Raw genomic sequence first — 15,269 nt, forward strand, 5'->3', positions numbered from 1 at the left:
CAAGCTGTGATACCAATATCATTAGACGAGAGAATAATAATGAAAAAATAGCAAAATTCGTTGATGGGATTCCTAACTCCACAATCATAAATATGTGTGCGTTAAACTAGTTTAGTGATATCTCATCTCCCCTGTTATCGGTATCAGAGGGGGGGGGCCTATGAATTAAAAGCACTATAAAATTAAAGCCAGAACATTTATTAAATAATACCGACATTAAAAAATACGAAAGCATAACAAAAAAATAGATCATTGTTAAACATCGCATCAAAGAATCCTCACCGCTACTGAATGCAGGCTTAACGTACTCAATCTGTTCACTATGAAAGCATTTCCTATTGGTCACTCTGCTAACAAAAAGCGTTCTTACAGCGACATCATTCTTGTCAAATTAAGAGAAAAACCTGGAGCGTATAAAGACAAAATATTGGGTTAAAGGAAGATAATTTGTGTTAATATGTAAGAGCTAATCGTCTATATATAAACTATGCACAGGACTAGGACACAAAGCTTAAATAACCACCCAAAAAAAATGTCTCGTTATGGTATGTAAACACAACAATTTAAATGCAAGATTGCTTTTTCAAAGCAAAAACCGCTGACAAAATTCCTAACTTTAAACAAGAACATATTGAAACGTTTAGGTTGATTATCAAATCCTTTCTTTGAACCAAGAACGCTTTTAATTAATTATTTACATTCAACGTAATTTTGATATGTACAGCATGAACAAATAGATATTGTACGAAATTTGCATTTATATGATTGCAAATCTAATAATTTTAAGATTTTTACATATAGTTGTGCCAGTTCAAAGCCGTCATTATTACCAAGGTATGATCTGTTCATCTGTTTTTATATAACCGATTTGCATGTATGTTGTCATTATTTGTGTTGTGGTGGTTATAAAAAAAGAAGATGAATGCTTTCTAGTCTTTTTTTCATTTTTTAAGAATGGGTAAAGGAATAACGCTTGCTTCGAAATACATACATTTGTCAATAATTATACTTTACGTACTATAACTGACATTTATATTGAAATTATACATGTAGCACGGTTGCACATTCTCTAAACGTCCGGTAACAATTGACCTTAAGTCATCCATGAACTTGTGTCATTACCGCAGAAAATGTTCTCGTTTTAAATAAAAAAAAAAATAAGAGACGGAAGATGTCAAGAGGACATTTAAAATGTCATTAATGCGCATTACAATTCTTATTTCGTTTTTTAACCGTCAAATATTCGAAATGTCGTCAGACATATAGGGCAATAGTTAATAATCTTTATTTTTCAAAACAGTTCATAACATTCTATTGCTTGCGATCTCTTGAATATTTGACGATAATAAAACGAAAGATAAATTCTTTTGTGCATTTAGTCTAACGAAAATATATCTATATGACGTAAATATTTTCGGCGATAATGACCCGAGGTTATAAATGACCTGAAGTCAATTTTTACCGGACGTTTTCAGTGGAAAATCCAGTGATAAAATTTTACCTCCCCTGTAAACATAGAAATCTTGATCTTTTCATTGTTTGTTTCGTTTTAGCAATGACGCTATAAATTATAAATTCACAAGGAATCGTTCTGGTAAATAGTAACAATAAAATTAGATTGATATAAATGTTATCATTTCCCTCCTTAAATAGCAAACGACGAGTACAGCAGGCTATAGGAGTTTTGTGAAATATTGGTTTAAAATGTTGCTATGCGAAAAAATATAGGGAGTACCAACTTCAATATATTTTACTACTTGATGTATACCTCTCCGGAACACGCCAACTTTCCGTACATATAATTTAGGAGAATATGTTTCCGATAAAACAGTTTTGCTTAAACGTTTGTTTATACTTCATATTTGCGTTATCGCGTAAGGTTTTTGTTTATATTTGAGATACTGTATTCCTGTCACGTAATGTTGTCATTTTAGCGGTATTTTTAACATTGCCATATAAGCGGGAGGTTTGGTTAGCCATAAAACCAGGTTCAACTGACCATTTTTTCTTAAAATGTCCTGTACCAAGTCAGGAATATGGCAGTTGTTATCAAATAGTTCGTTTATATGTATGTTGGTGTTTGTTTTTGTAGCAGTTCAGTGTTTCTGTTGTTCCGTTGTTTTCCTCTTATAGTTGATGTGTTTCCCTCGGTTTTGGTTTGTGACCCGGAATTGTTTTCGCTTAATCGATTTATGACTATTGAACAGCGGTATACTACTGTTGCCGTTATATATTTTTTTCTTAAATGAATAGAAAAAAAATAATTTCGCTATTTTATCTATAACTTTTTCACAGACTATTAGCCGGTCAAAAGTTTCAAAACCCTTTTCAAGTTTTTTGTCCATGAATTTTTTAAACTTGTTATTGTTTAATTGGACAAAGACAATGTTGACCACATGCATGAAATAAATTTTATTAAGTAAGAGTTTGATGAAAGGGTGGAGGATACTTCTTAAAATTTTACACTAAATCCTTTGGATGTGTACTCCTTGGTATTTCAGTCTGAAATATCGTTTATTAGTTGAAAGTGGCTTTAAACTAGTTTCAGTAACTCTAAGACCGGCACTTTGCCATTTTGCCTTGCAGTGGTCTTGTATAGTTTACAATACGGTATCATGGGTTTTGCTCATTGTTGAAGACTGTGACCTATATGTGTTTACATCCTCGTCCTTTTACGAAAAAATCAACATTTTATATGAAACAGTTTTAAGAGTTACAGTCATACATTGTCTCGATATATAAGAAACAATTGTACTCTGCTCGAAACAGAATAGAAATGGTCGACAAGACCTCGCATTCAAATTATTTCTAAGCCTCGTACAAATAAATTCAACGTATGGTTAATCTAAATTTACGTCGAGATGAGTATGTTACTGTAATATAGACGCAAGGAAACATGAGAGATGTCAATACAACTGTTTTTACAGTAAAATTCAATTCAGATTTTAAAAAAATCGTTATATGATACCCGAGGTGATTAAAAATATTCTGATAACTGATACTTACTGGATTTATGAATAGGCGGCCTGTACACACAGTCTTTGTTGCGGAGGATCAAAGTATTATTGAATTTAAGCATCGTGTATTAAAGGGGCATTAGCTATCACATTTATGTTCACCGATTTGACTCAAATTCTCATTTTTGATTTATAACATACAAAAATGTATATCCAAATTATAAAATGTCTAAAATAAACAATTTACGATGCATGGACTCGATAATATGTATCATAATTTCGTGTGTATTTTAGTCTAAACGCCATCTAATTTACCATCGAGATGACCTCCAAAGACTGCCGATGGTCATATAACCCGATATAAACATAAATATAGATATAAATAGATAGATAGCGAACCTGTGCAATTGGATTTTTGTAGGTCTGTTTGATTTCATATTATAGGTTAAGAATATATATGTAAATCATCGTTTTTACCTGTATAAGAATGAGTTTTTGTGGATCGAATAAGTCAATCAATTAGCACATACTTACAACTTCTAGTCCAATCAAATTGCTTGAATTTGCCTTCTAATTTTCATAGTACAAACTTTTTCCGTGTACTAAGTAACTACGCATGAATGACCACAAGGGTAAGATTTCATTGTATCGTGATCAAGATATTAAAACAAATATGGTCCTTAACACCTTGATTAGAGTACAACGCTATCTTGAAATTGTGGTAATTTATCACCCATGCAATTACTTTGTACACACAAAAAGTGTGTACTATCAAAGTTACCTTGTGAAGGAAAATTAAGGCAACTTGATGATGATTATTTTAACTTTCCTAAGGAAATTTATCTATTTGGTCATGAATTAATTGATTGATTGTTGGTTGCTTAATGTCCAGTGGCAAATATTTCATGCATGTTCAGCACGATGTCATGAATTGAAAAACCGTGATAATGTCTGAAGGAAATGTACCACCTTTGATATATACAAGTCTAAATTGAAAACAACGTTCAAACCTATGATTGCGTTGGATAAAAACCGCATTTTTTATACGTGTGCATGCAAAACAAATTTCTTGTTAGAGGGGTCTAAATACAGCACAAACAACATTTTCCAAAAGACCAAAAAAGTGAAAAAGTATATTTTAACAAAACGCATTTGACTAACAGGTCGGACAACAAATGTTCTTAAAACCCAGCTGACTGCCATTGGCGATTGCCAAATAAACGCATCACCAGATGTTACAAAATGGATCTAATTATTAATTTATTACCAAACAGAAAACAATAAACTTGCGGAAAAGATGGTATACTGCAAACATGAGGTGCAAAAATTTGTACACCATATCCGGATTTCGACAATTAATGTCTCTTCAGTGATGTTAGGAATCGAAATTGTATTTGGAATGCCATATAATTTACCTCAATTTAGGAGAGACTCTTGGTTTTTGAAAGAGTCGAAATAGGATAAACGGATTATATAAACCCGAAGGCAAATATAATACAAGCCCAAACGAAAAAGTATAAACAAGTCTAAATTGAAAACAACGTTCAAACATATGATTTCGTTGGATAAAAACCGCAATTTTTATACTAGTGCATGCAAAACAAATGTCTTGGTAGAGGGGTCTGAATACAGCACAAACAACATTTTCCAAAAGACCAAAGAAGGGAAAAAGTATATTTTAACAAAACGCATTTGACTAACAGGTCGAACAACTGATGTGCTTAAACCCAGCTGACTGCCATTGGCGATTGCCAAATAAACGCATCACCAGATGTTACAAAATGGATCTAATTATTAATTTATTACCAAACAGAAAACAATAAACTTGCGGAAAAGATGGTATACTGCAAACATGAGGTGCAAAAATTTGTACACCATATATATATACATATTCTGATAAATATTTTATATTTTACTTTGAAAAAAGCACAATTATCTTTAATCTATTGGAGTTCGGTATTTTTGTTATTTTACTTTTCAATGCCTATCTGCTAAACTATCTATGGGGACATACTATCTATATGTTTCAAATTTATTATAGCTTTAGTTTTACTGTGAATTTGAAAAATGTTTTCAAAACATGTAAGGCTCCACTGCAATTCAATTATTGCCTGCTTTGGATCAATTTATTTTGTCATCTTACCATGTAAAGAAGTACATGTAGTAAAACACCGCTCTATATTAATATACATACTTACACCAGCAGCAACAATCTTTTCATTCTGGAGTCAAGTTCCTTTTGAAATCACATATTTTACTATGATACTAGTGAGTAGATTTACAAAACATAAAACTTTTTAAATGAACTCCGTTTTACAAACACCTGTGATAAAAGTAGTCAGCCAAATTAAACTATCAGTAGACCAATTAAAAAATTACTTGAGTTGAAAATATGTCCTAAATTGGATAGTCTATGATACATCCACTTCATTTGAACTTTCAAAATTGGTGGATAGTTGTCTCATTGGCAATCATACCACATCTCCTTATTTTTATATGAAAAGGTATATACTATGAAATTAAGTGCTCGGGGCAAGCCCCTCGCTCTAAATTTTATAGTATATAACTTTTCATAGACTAACCGATACATAGTTTACCAATGTTTCACTTTCAATGTTGACATTCTTTTCCTTTTAATAACTGAACACGCCTTATTCATGCGTAACCCATCTATCGCTAAGGGGTTAAATGAAAAATGTATTACTTATTATAAAGATGTGTTGAAGTAAGTTTCAATATGTTGGACTACTTGTGTATACACAAATACTAATAGTAATGCTCCTTGGTGCTGTTAATAGTCATCTTCATATATAAAAAATAGTTTTATAAATGTTTATCAAAACGAATTTTCGTTTTTACATCGGCAGACTCAAGTATTGTTGATAAAAGTATTATACTTGATTATTTATATTTTTCAGATACTACCATAAAAGGGTGAGTATTGATTACCATTATTTTTCGGGATGGTAGTTTATTGCATATAGCTGCTTTTTAATATGCCTTCTTGCTTTTTATCCTCTGAGGGTTTATATGACAATCCCATTATGATGGACCTATGCTAAACTGGGGATGTGACTGTAATTTTTAGATGAATAACAAATTGTTACTTTCTTTTGTTTTAAAAATAGATATATTCAAATGCCTATTTTCGTAACTACAAGTAACACTTTATATGGATAGTTCTCTACATTTTTTATAAATTGATTTTGTTACAATTTTTTTTCGTTGGAACAAATTTTAGAACATATATTTGTTATACGTTTTGTACATGATAACGAGTATTCTTTTAATTATTTTTTAATGTCTTTAAAGGGGTTTCTTGACAAGATCTGCTTGTTGCGTCCAGCGAAGTTTTTTAAAGTGTTTTTGAATTTCTTTGGTATTCGAATATCTATCACTGCTTATCTTTTCTTTATACAGTGTTTCAAAATAATAATGACATAATGAAATAGTTTTTGATTTAAAAAGACGGACAAAAATATTGGCTCTGAAATTAAATTAGTTGTAACTCAAATGTATTTATTGATTTAAACTGTAAATTAAAAAAGGATAATTCCTCACTAAATTATTACATGATTTACATTTATACTCACAATCAGGAAATATGTACGGTAACAATTCCTACCTTTTCTTTGTACTGCTGTGTCACCTAATGTCTTTAACGCATTTTTTTTTTTAATATTTCGAAAATTATAAAAAGTCCTTATGTCACTTAAACTAACCCATAAATGAAATGCTGAAAAATGAAGTCATGCATCAATTATAAACATTACACTGACAATGAAACTAATTCTTGAATACAACCAATCAAGAGATCATTTGAGCCTTGATCACTTTACAATATTCTAAGTTTGTAAGAGAATGATAATCCCTTTCTTCATGATAAGTACTCGCTCACGCTCGTACTTAATCATGAAGAATGGGATTATCATTCTCTTACATATACTTACAATAAAATGGTCGGTGTTTCTTGAAACGTATTTTATAAATCAGTTAATTTCAAAGTAAACAAATTAATACCCACGCAACAAAAAGTGTATAATTAATAAGCACAGTACATGTTTTAAGCCATGAAAACAATTCAAGTCTTAGCTGGTCAATTAAGATCCCAAGGAATTATTTTCGTCGGTATTCCTTATTAAATATGGTGATTTACATGGAGGGGATTATATGTTGTTGTAATGTAAACAAATGACACCATAAAGTGATGGAGATAGACTATTGCAGTATAAGCTATTTTCTTTTCTGGCAAATATGAATATTGGCATACATTTTGTATCATAATCCTTGATGCTACATGCACTTGACACTGAGCACATACATGTACATGTAGTCTGGCATGTTTGCCTGTAAACACTGAATTTGATTGAGAATGCATTAAAAAAGTGAGCTCCTTCATAGAAAAAATTTCTAAATTTTATGCATTTGGATAATTATATACCTTTCTTGGCAGGAGTTTCATTGCAAAATCCATGATTATTAAAATCTGATGAGGCTTGAGGTCCTTTAGGATGCCCAGTCGTGATTGGTCTTGGTTGATTTGTTCGGACTATATGTCTTTTCCAGTTATGTATCTGATCCAAGGCTTCACTTAAGTAGTTAATTTTCTCTTCTGAATTTCCACAGGACTGAGCACACTGAACAATTACATTTTCAACATCTCGAATCAGCTGACACTGCTCACACTGAACATTGTGTTCATGGTCACACGCTGAGTAAAATTCTGGCCTTTTTGTGTCACTGAGGAGCTAAGTAATGCAGTGGTCTTATTAGCACCACATAAGTTACAGCGACTTATCCAAAGGTTTACATCTTCTTTCATTTTAAACCAAAAGTAATTTCTGGACAATTTGCCTCTGGTTTTCTTTCTACCAAGACGGCCTGAAAGAATAGAGTCGTGCATATTTTTAAGCACTTCTTCCTTAAGGTTTGCTGGTACCAATAATTGCTTATAATTTTCCACCCCATCCCTTTTAGGGAAGGTTTTATATAAAACACCATCTATTAGTTCAATAGACCCCCATAAATGCCAGTAATGCCTATTTGCAGCACTGAACTTTTCCATTTCTGTTGAACTGGGTCTTGTATTAGTTTTAACCCATTCAAGTACTGGGCTTAAATCAGGGTCATTTTCTTGAAAGGTTTGTAAATCTTTATTTGAGTATCCTCCACCTTCCCAGAGTGTCCAGACATGCTCATCTTTGGTTTGCTGTCTAGTCTTAACAGCACATATTTTCTCAGTCTGAGTATCTGTTATGTCTAATTGATTGGAAATGGAGCTTTGCATATCAATGGCCCGTTGTTTGAACTTTTTACAAGGGCCACATTTAAGGTATTCAAGATTGTCTGTGTCAAGGCAGTCACAGTCCCGTGAAATACAGATACGAGACATAGCATCAGCATTTTAGTGTTTTGGACCTGCCCGATATTCAATGGAAAAATCAAAGGCAGATAAGATTTCAAGCCAACGCGCAATCCTGCTTTTTGGCTCCTTCAGACTAAAAAGCCAAATGAGAGCCTGATGATCAGTTCTAACATAAAAGTGGCGTCCTAAAAGTACTGACGGTAATACTCTATGAAATATCGGACAGCCAACAGTTCTTTGTCTGTTACGCAATAGTTATTTTGACTTAATACTGCCCTAATTGCAAAATCTGAGGCATCAGTATCTAAATAGAACTCCCCAGTGTCCTTCGGGAAGGCCATTATGTCTGCACTAACAAATGTCTGTTTTAATTTTTCCAATGCAGTTTGACAATCAGTTGTCCAGACAAATTTGTTTGCCTTTTTCGTTAACTCTGTAAGGTCTTTAACAATAGAGTAAATTGTTTTATAAAACGTCGATAGTAACTCCCCATGCCTAATATTTGACGGACCTCTGTCACATTCTTAGGAGTGGGCCATTCCAAGATTTTGGCAATATTGTCAGGATTTGGTTTTATTCCCTTATTGGAGATTACATGACCAAGGAATATTACTTCGGATCTGGGAAGCTCAGATTTTTCAGGCTTCAATTTCAAGCCTGCATCTTAAATTCGTTTGAGGACTGAGTTCAAACGACTCATATATTCATTAAAATCTTGGCTAAAAACAATAATGTCATCTAGATAGATGAGACATATCTGCCACTGGAAACCTTGTTATATGAGCTCCATCAGCCTCTGGCAAGTGGCTGGCCCATTGCACACACCAAATGGCATGGTTTTAAACTCATAAAGGCCATACTTTGTCACGAAAGCGGTCTTGGGTATGTCTTGTGTTCGTACAGGTATCTGATGATACCCACTGGTTAAATCGAAAGTGGAGAATAACGTGGCCCCAGACACGGCATCCAGGCAGTCCTGAATGCAAGCTAATGGGTAGGTGTCCGGAATTGTTCAAGCGTTGACTCTCCGGTTATCAACACATGGTCTCACTTTGCCTGATATCTTTATCACTAGCTGTAGTGGAATAGCCCAAGGAGAATTAGACCTTTTTATGATCCCTTGATCCAACATCTGGGTCACTACATTCTTTTCGTCATTAATGAATGCCAGAGGAACTTTCCAAGGGGGTTGTCTTACAGGTTTAGCATTCCCTGTGTCTATTACATGCTCAGTCAAGTGTGTAAGACCAAGGTCTGTGTCGCATTTATAAAAGGCAGATGAGAAAGTATTTAATAGAGAAACAATAACATTTTGCTCTTCATTTGTTCTGCCATTTGCAGCCTCTTTATATAATTTTTCAAAGTGTGGTGGAACAACTCCACTTGAACACTCATCTGATGGCATAGATTTGGACAAACAGCATACAACATCAGTATTTGTTGCCCTGTCCCCTAAACTGGTTTTAGAATTTGCAAATTTAATTCTCCGAAGGCTATTGAAATTTGCATTTTCTTCACTGTCTTCATCGTTGAACAGAGGAATTGGGGAACCTTCAATCTCTTCGCCAGTCCCTAGGACAGTATTTTGTACAATTTCAATTTCATTGTTAAAGGGGTTCAACAATCTCACTTTGTTGGTGACAATTTGACTGGGGTCTACAAGACAAGAAGCCATCCTTAATGGATATCTATCTGTGAACTGAGTATGAGGCTCAATTAACAACTCTGTTGGGTTATCTTTAGTATCAGTGTCAAATCGATCTATAAAAACATCTACAATGACTTCAGACCTTGCAGGTATCAAATAATTATCTGCTAGTGTGACTTTTCTAATTGGGTCACTCTGACCTACTTTAAAACAGGGAATAACTACATTGTTCAACTTGATTTTATTTTTAGTAAGCATAATATCAGCGGGTCCTTAGTCACCCTTCATTAAAATATCTAGCCCTAACAGAGCTTCATCTTCAATTTCAGCCACTATTTACTCTTTAATTAGAAAGAGAGGACCTAGTTTGAGTTCAAAATTTGCTTTTCCAAGTTCTTTTAAGGGCTGACCATTTGCACTTGCCAGAGAATTTGACTTTTGTAATTCTGGGCGGTTTGCATGTGGAATTTTTTCGTCGAAATGACAGTTCTTGTGGCTCCAGTATCTGCAGTCAATACTACATTTGAATTTTCAATGCTTCCTTTAATATAGACACCTTCACTTCTCAAAATTTGTCGACCTATAATGTCGAAATTTCCAGTATCATTTTCAGATATAGAGCTCAAAGTCAAAGGACCATTGCCACTTTCATGCAATGGCTCCTTATCTACACACGTCTCACTACCTAAAATTAATTTGCTACGCTGAATAGGCAAATCTTTTACTTCAGTATCTACTGGAGGACATACACCACTACTACAAACCTCCTTACTACTATCAATTTTGAGATATTCTGTTTTGTCTCTCTTGGATGTTTCTCTATCATTATGTTTATCACTACAAACAGTTATGTTTGAGCATCGAGAACTGTCATTTGGAGTACTTTTAAAAAACAAGTTTTGATCTTCCATTTTATTTGTTTTTGCAATGTGGGTCACCTCCCGGCCATCGGAGCTGACCCCTTCTAGTTTAAAAAGCTTTGCTGAACCCGACTGTCAGGATTCAGACTTCTGTCACCTGTATACTGAAATTTTGGGTTAGGGACTGGTTTGATATTTGGTCATATGTTTTTGAAGTGCAATTCCTTGCAATGTGACAAGGTTGGCCACAGCTATAACAAAATATGGGCTTTTTAAAACCACTGTTAAAGCTAGTGTTGTTGCTATTGGACTGATCAGGTTTATTGGGATGTTTGAAATTTAACTCATGTTTCTTTTCTTCAAACATTTTATTGAACAGAGTCAACAAGTCAGATTCGTTCATAGTAACAGCTTTTGAATCACTTGATTCATGTGTTAGGTTTAGGTGCAACCCTTTTGGTTTTGTAAAACTGGGTTTACTGTTCTTTTGGTCATTATGACTATCACTTTCTTGGGCCTTCTTGATTTGTCTCACTGATCTTTTATTGTTTTCTTCCCCACTGTTTGGGTTTTTCATAGTTTCTGTGTACGTAACAACTTCGTACACAGCCTCTTCTATAGTTAGGGGGTCTCGGTTGAGCTCTATATGTATACGGGCCTTGTAGTCATATAGCCCTAAAAGAAACCTTTGAAGAAAGTCTTCCTGTCTAGGTCGAGCATCACGACGCTTGTATGCTTTATCATACAGCCGCTTTAAGTCGGCTGCGAACTTTTCAGGTGTTTCATTTGGCAATTGTTTTCGCCTACTAAATTGCAGTTTGTAGGTTCTAGAACTTTCAATGACCCCAAAACGATTCTTTAATTCATTTATGAGTTTATTATAATTTCTAAGTGTTTTTCGGGTGAGCTGATCGAACACAAACTCGCCTGCGTCACCTTGCAGTCTGGGTAAAATTTCATGCAATCTTTCTTCATCTGTCCAACTCTTGAGGTCAGATACAGATTCAAAACGATTGACCCATACCCCCAACTTTTCAGCGCCAGTGAAAGCTGGCAGCTTAATGCTGTTTCCAAACTTTGGTTTTGATCTAGCATAGGTAATTCTACCAGTGGCGACACTGTCAGTGTCATTGTCTTCTGAGTCACAAGAGTCACTATTACTATCATGAGTCAATTGCTCTCTTGTAAAACTCTTCACAGGAGAGTGACCTCTTTTATTTCGATGAACAGTGTTTTTGGGTGGAGTTTTAATATCCCTTGAGGAATATGGCATGGGAGTACTGCCATGAAATGCTGCTTGTATAGCAGAAACTACTTGAGTGGTCATCTCTTGGATGGCATATTAATAGTGCTATATATACCAGTTTGAGAACTAGTATCAAGAACATTAGGACTGTTTCTAGGGTGGGAGCCTCCCCCTGTAAAGGTTTGCTTGCCTTCTGTTAAGCAGTCTAGAGCTGCGCCTCAGGCTTGTAGTTTCTGAGGAGTTAACCTTGCTTGTACTTGCTAACTTTGGGCTCATTCTTTTTCCTTCTGATACGAAACATTCAGGCTCAGTATCAGATCTATAATCAGAGAAACAACTTTCTCCTTCAGAATCTTGTTCCGTTTCATTTTCTGTATTTGTGACTTCTGTGTCACTATCATCGCCACTACCAGCTGGTGGTGGGATAGGACTTCTCTTGCGTACCATTTTGAAATCAATAGTTCGTATCACAGGATCCACTTGTTAAAAAAATGGATCCCACCGTGGATACCAAAATTTGAAGCGAGATAGGGGGTTGATTAATAAATTATTTTCTGACTACTGGGTTAAAACCTTTAAATGAGCCCAAGCCTGATGAAATTATAGTGGTTCTAAGAAAACCGAAGGCACAGCAAAAGACAACTAATGAGTAAAAGTTTCCATAATTTATTCAACTTGTGTATGATATTCAATAATCAATGAACCATTATTATCTTATTTGTATATCTTCAATAGAAGCTTTAACATTACTATGTCATTAGAAAATCAGAAATGTGTTGTTACGGGATCACCATAAAAGTACATTTCTATTTGACCTTAGTCAAACTATCACTAAAAGTTTACCATTGACAGGCCTTTCACAGTCATTTACAAGTCAAAAGATGTGCTGGCCATTCACAGCCAATATGACTATTTAACACCAAAAATGTAACTGAATTTCAGTTATTCAAAATATTCACCAAGCCACCGACAGGAACTTCACAGTCAGTGCTATGACAAAAATTGTGGTGGAAATGTACCAACCAATGTGTCAAATATAATATGGTTATGCAATAGAAAAAAATACTAAATTTGCCAATACGGCACAAGGAGAAACACAACAAAATAAGTTACTTTACATGGACTATGTGGATTTATTTGTTTTAACGAGAAACTTTATCTGAAACTTTACTAGTTATTTAATATAAATTTCAATGAAATACAATCAGAAATATCCTGGTCCTTCACAGGGTATGCTGATACTAGATTGATCCTTCTTAGGAAACTGACAAAAATGTACTATACAATAATAACAACTTTCCTCCTGGTCCTTCACAGGAGAAGTGCTAAGATAACAGGTTTCTGGACCTTCACAGGAAACTGTTATATACAAAAAATGTGGTTTTATATTTCCTTGGCCCTTCACAAGGAAATCCTATGTTGCCAAAAGTTTTATATAAGAAATGTGAATCAATGAAATGAGAAAATTACTGAACAATGAAAATCTTTGAATAAAATTTAGTTCTGCAAAAGTAAATTACTGAAAATTACTTAAATCAATAAATAAATAAAAGACTATTAGAAAATTCTAACCATTCAAACCAAAATTTGTAGCAGAACTGATTTCTCTCCAAAACTGATATTGTTGGGTATTCTATCGGATGATCCGTTGGGTGTTTTGTGGGGTAGATTGTGGGGAAGAAATGAAATTATTAATACAAATTTTAAAATCACAAAAACTATTCCTACTAGATAAAAATAAATACATGAAAGAATAATTTATTTTCTTGAATAAAATAATTTTTCATAATTTTTGCGCCACGATAGTAGCGCCACCACCGGAAAGCGGTAATCGGAGAAATCAAAAGCCATGCGAGTCAACCGGCTGAAAAATGGCACAAATTACATGAAATAAGAATAGGTAAGCCTTCAAATGAATCGAATGGTTCCCTGACATTATCTAGAAAGTGAGCATTTTGCTCAATATGTTTGACAATCAAAGAAATCGTAGAATTTACAGATATTCCAGTTGACTAAATTCTACGCACATGCGCAGTTGATGACTCTTTCTCCAAAAATATGTAAACAGGTGCTCGATACAAAAATACGAGATCCTGATATCCCTGACATAGTGCATTTAAAATACAAACATACAATTATTTATTAGTGATATGCTAACAGTGACAAACAATATATCCGACATACGTCGCCTCGTTTCTACCAAACTGGTTTGGAACATGTGTGATTTTCACTGTCGAAAACTGACAATCGAAATATTACCAAAAACAAATGAACGTTTACTTTTCTCGGCGTATTGCTATTGATATTCGTCAATCTATTTGTTATGAAAGAATATGAATTGCTCTGAACTTATAATAACAATATTTTAAAACTGTTCTTTGTGTTTTTATTTAAAACATTAAAATGTTTGAACATCTAAAGTGTTGAGTTATTGTTATCTGTGAAATTCACCCTTTTCTAAGATATAAATATTTGTTTCTCGAATAAAAATTATGATATTACATATCACATCTTTGACTATATATACTAATACATTTTTTTTTAAACCGTGACCTACACCTTACAATACATTTGTACATCTTAGATAATGTTAATATAAATGCTTCTTCAGGTAATGAAGTTGTAATTCCAGAAGATAATTTTGCTTTCTTTAATTCATCAGACTGGCCAGGTGCAATTAATTCACATACTAGTATGTGTGATACTACTTCATAAGTTGTTCGTGCATAATATTTTTTGGTGCTGTCTGATGCACTATTCCGCGTTGTTTTCAGTTGAGATCTTAAGGGACTCACAGTATTATTTGAGATCAGTGTCAAACAGTTATTTACATTAGCAATTTAATCAGTTCATGTACTTCCCTGTGCCTCGAAACATTCTGACGTCTGACTCCAACTTGATGTTTGAGAATCTGTAATAGATTCCTGAAATAAAAAGAATACAATTTACAGATCTCTATGAACAGAACTTTATGAGAAATTTATGTTTGCAAGTATTTTCACAGTTGACGGCATAAACTGCTAGTTTTACATTTCCCAAATAGACCAATATTAACAATGATTAAGGTCTAATGTTATGCTACATGTACATGATGTTTGTCACCATCTTGGATGGCCGTTAGTGTAACTGGATCTCTCGTAAATGTCTCATCAATGATTATTTTCGCTTTTTAATGTATATTAAAATTGGATTG

At 33.8% G+C, this 15,269-nt stretch overlaps 1 long non-coding RNA gene across 2 annotated transcripts in view; it reads left to right on the forward strand.

The window, feature by feature from the left end:
• Positions 1–5,834: 5,834 nt before the first annotated feature.
• The window catches only part of LOC127736579 (uncharacterized), a 42,981-nt gene continuing 33,546 nt past the window's right edge, over positions 5,835–15,269 (forward strand). The window contains exon 1 of one of the 2 annotated variants that reach the window (XR_007999056.1): positions 5,835–5,891. This is a non-coding gene — a long non-coding RNA (uncharacterized LOC127736579). Of the gene's footprint in view, positions 5,892–13,801; positions 13,977–15,269 lie in introns of those variants that run through there. The other variant, XR_007999055.1, reaches the window with a different exon arrangement.

Source organism: Mytilus californianus, unplaced genomic scaffold (assembly GCF_021869535.1).
Source record: "Mytilus californianus isolate M0D057914Y unplaced genomic scaffold, xbMytCali1.0.p SCAF_33, whole genome shotgun sequence".
NCBI classification, from domain to species: Eukaryota; Metazoa; Mollusca; class Bivalvia; order Mytilida; family Mytilidae; genus Mytilus; species Mytilus californianus.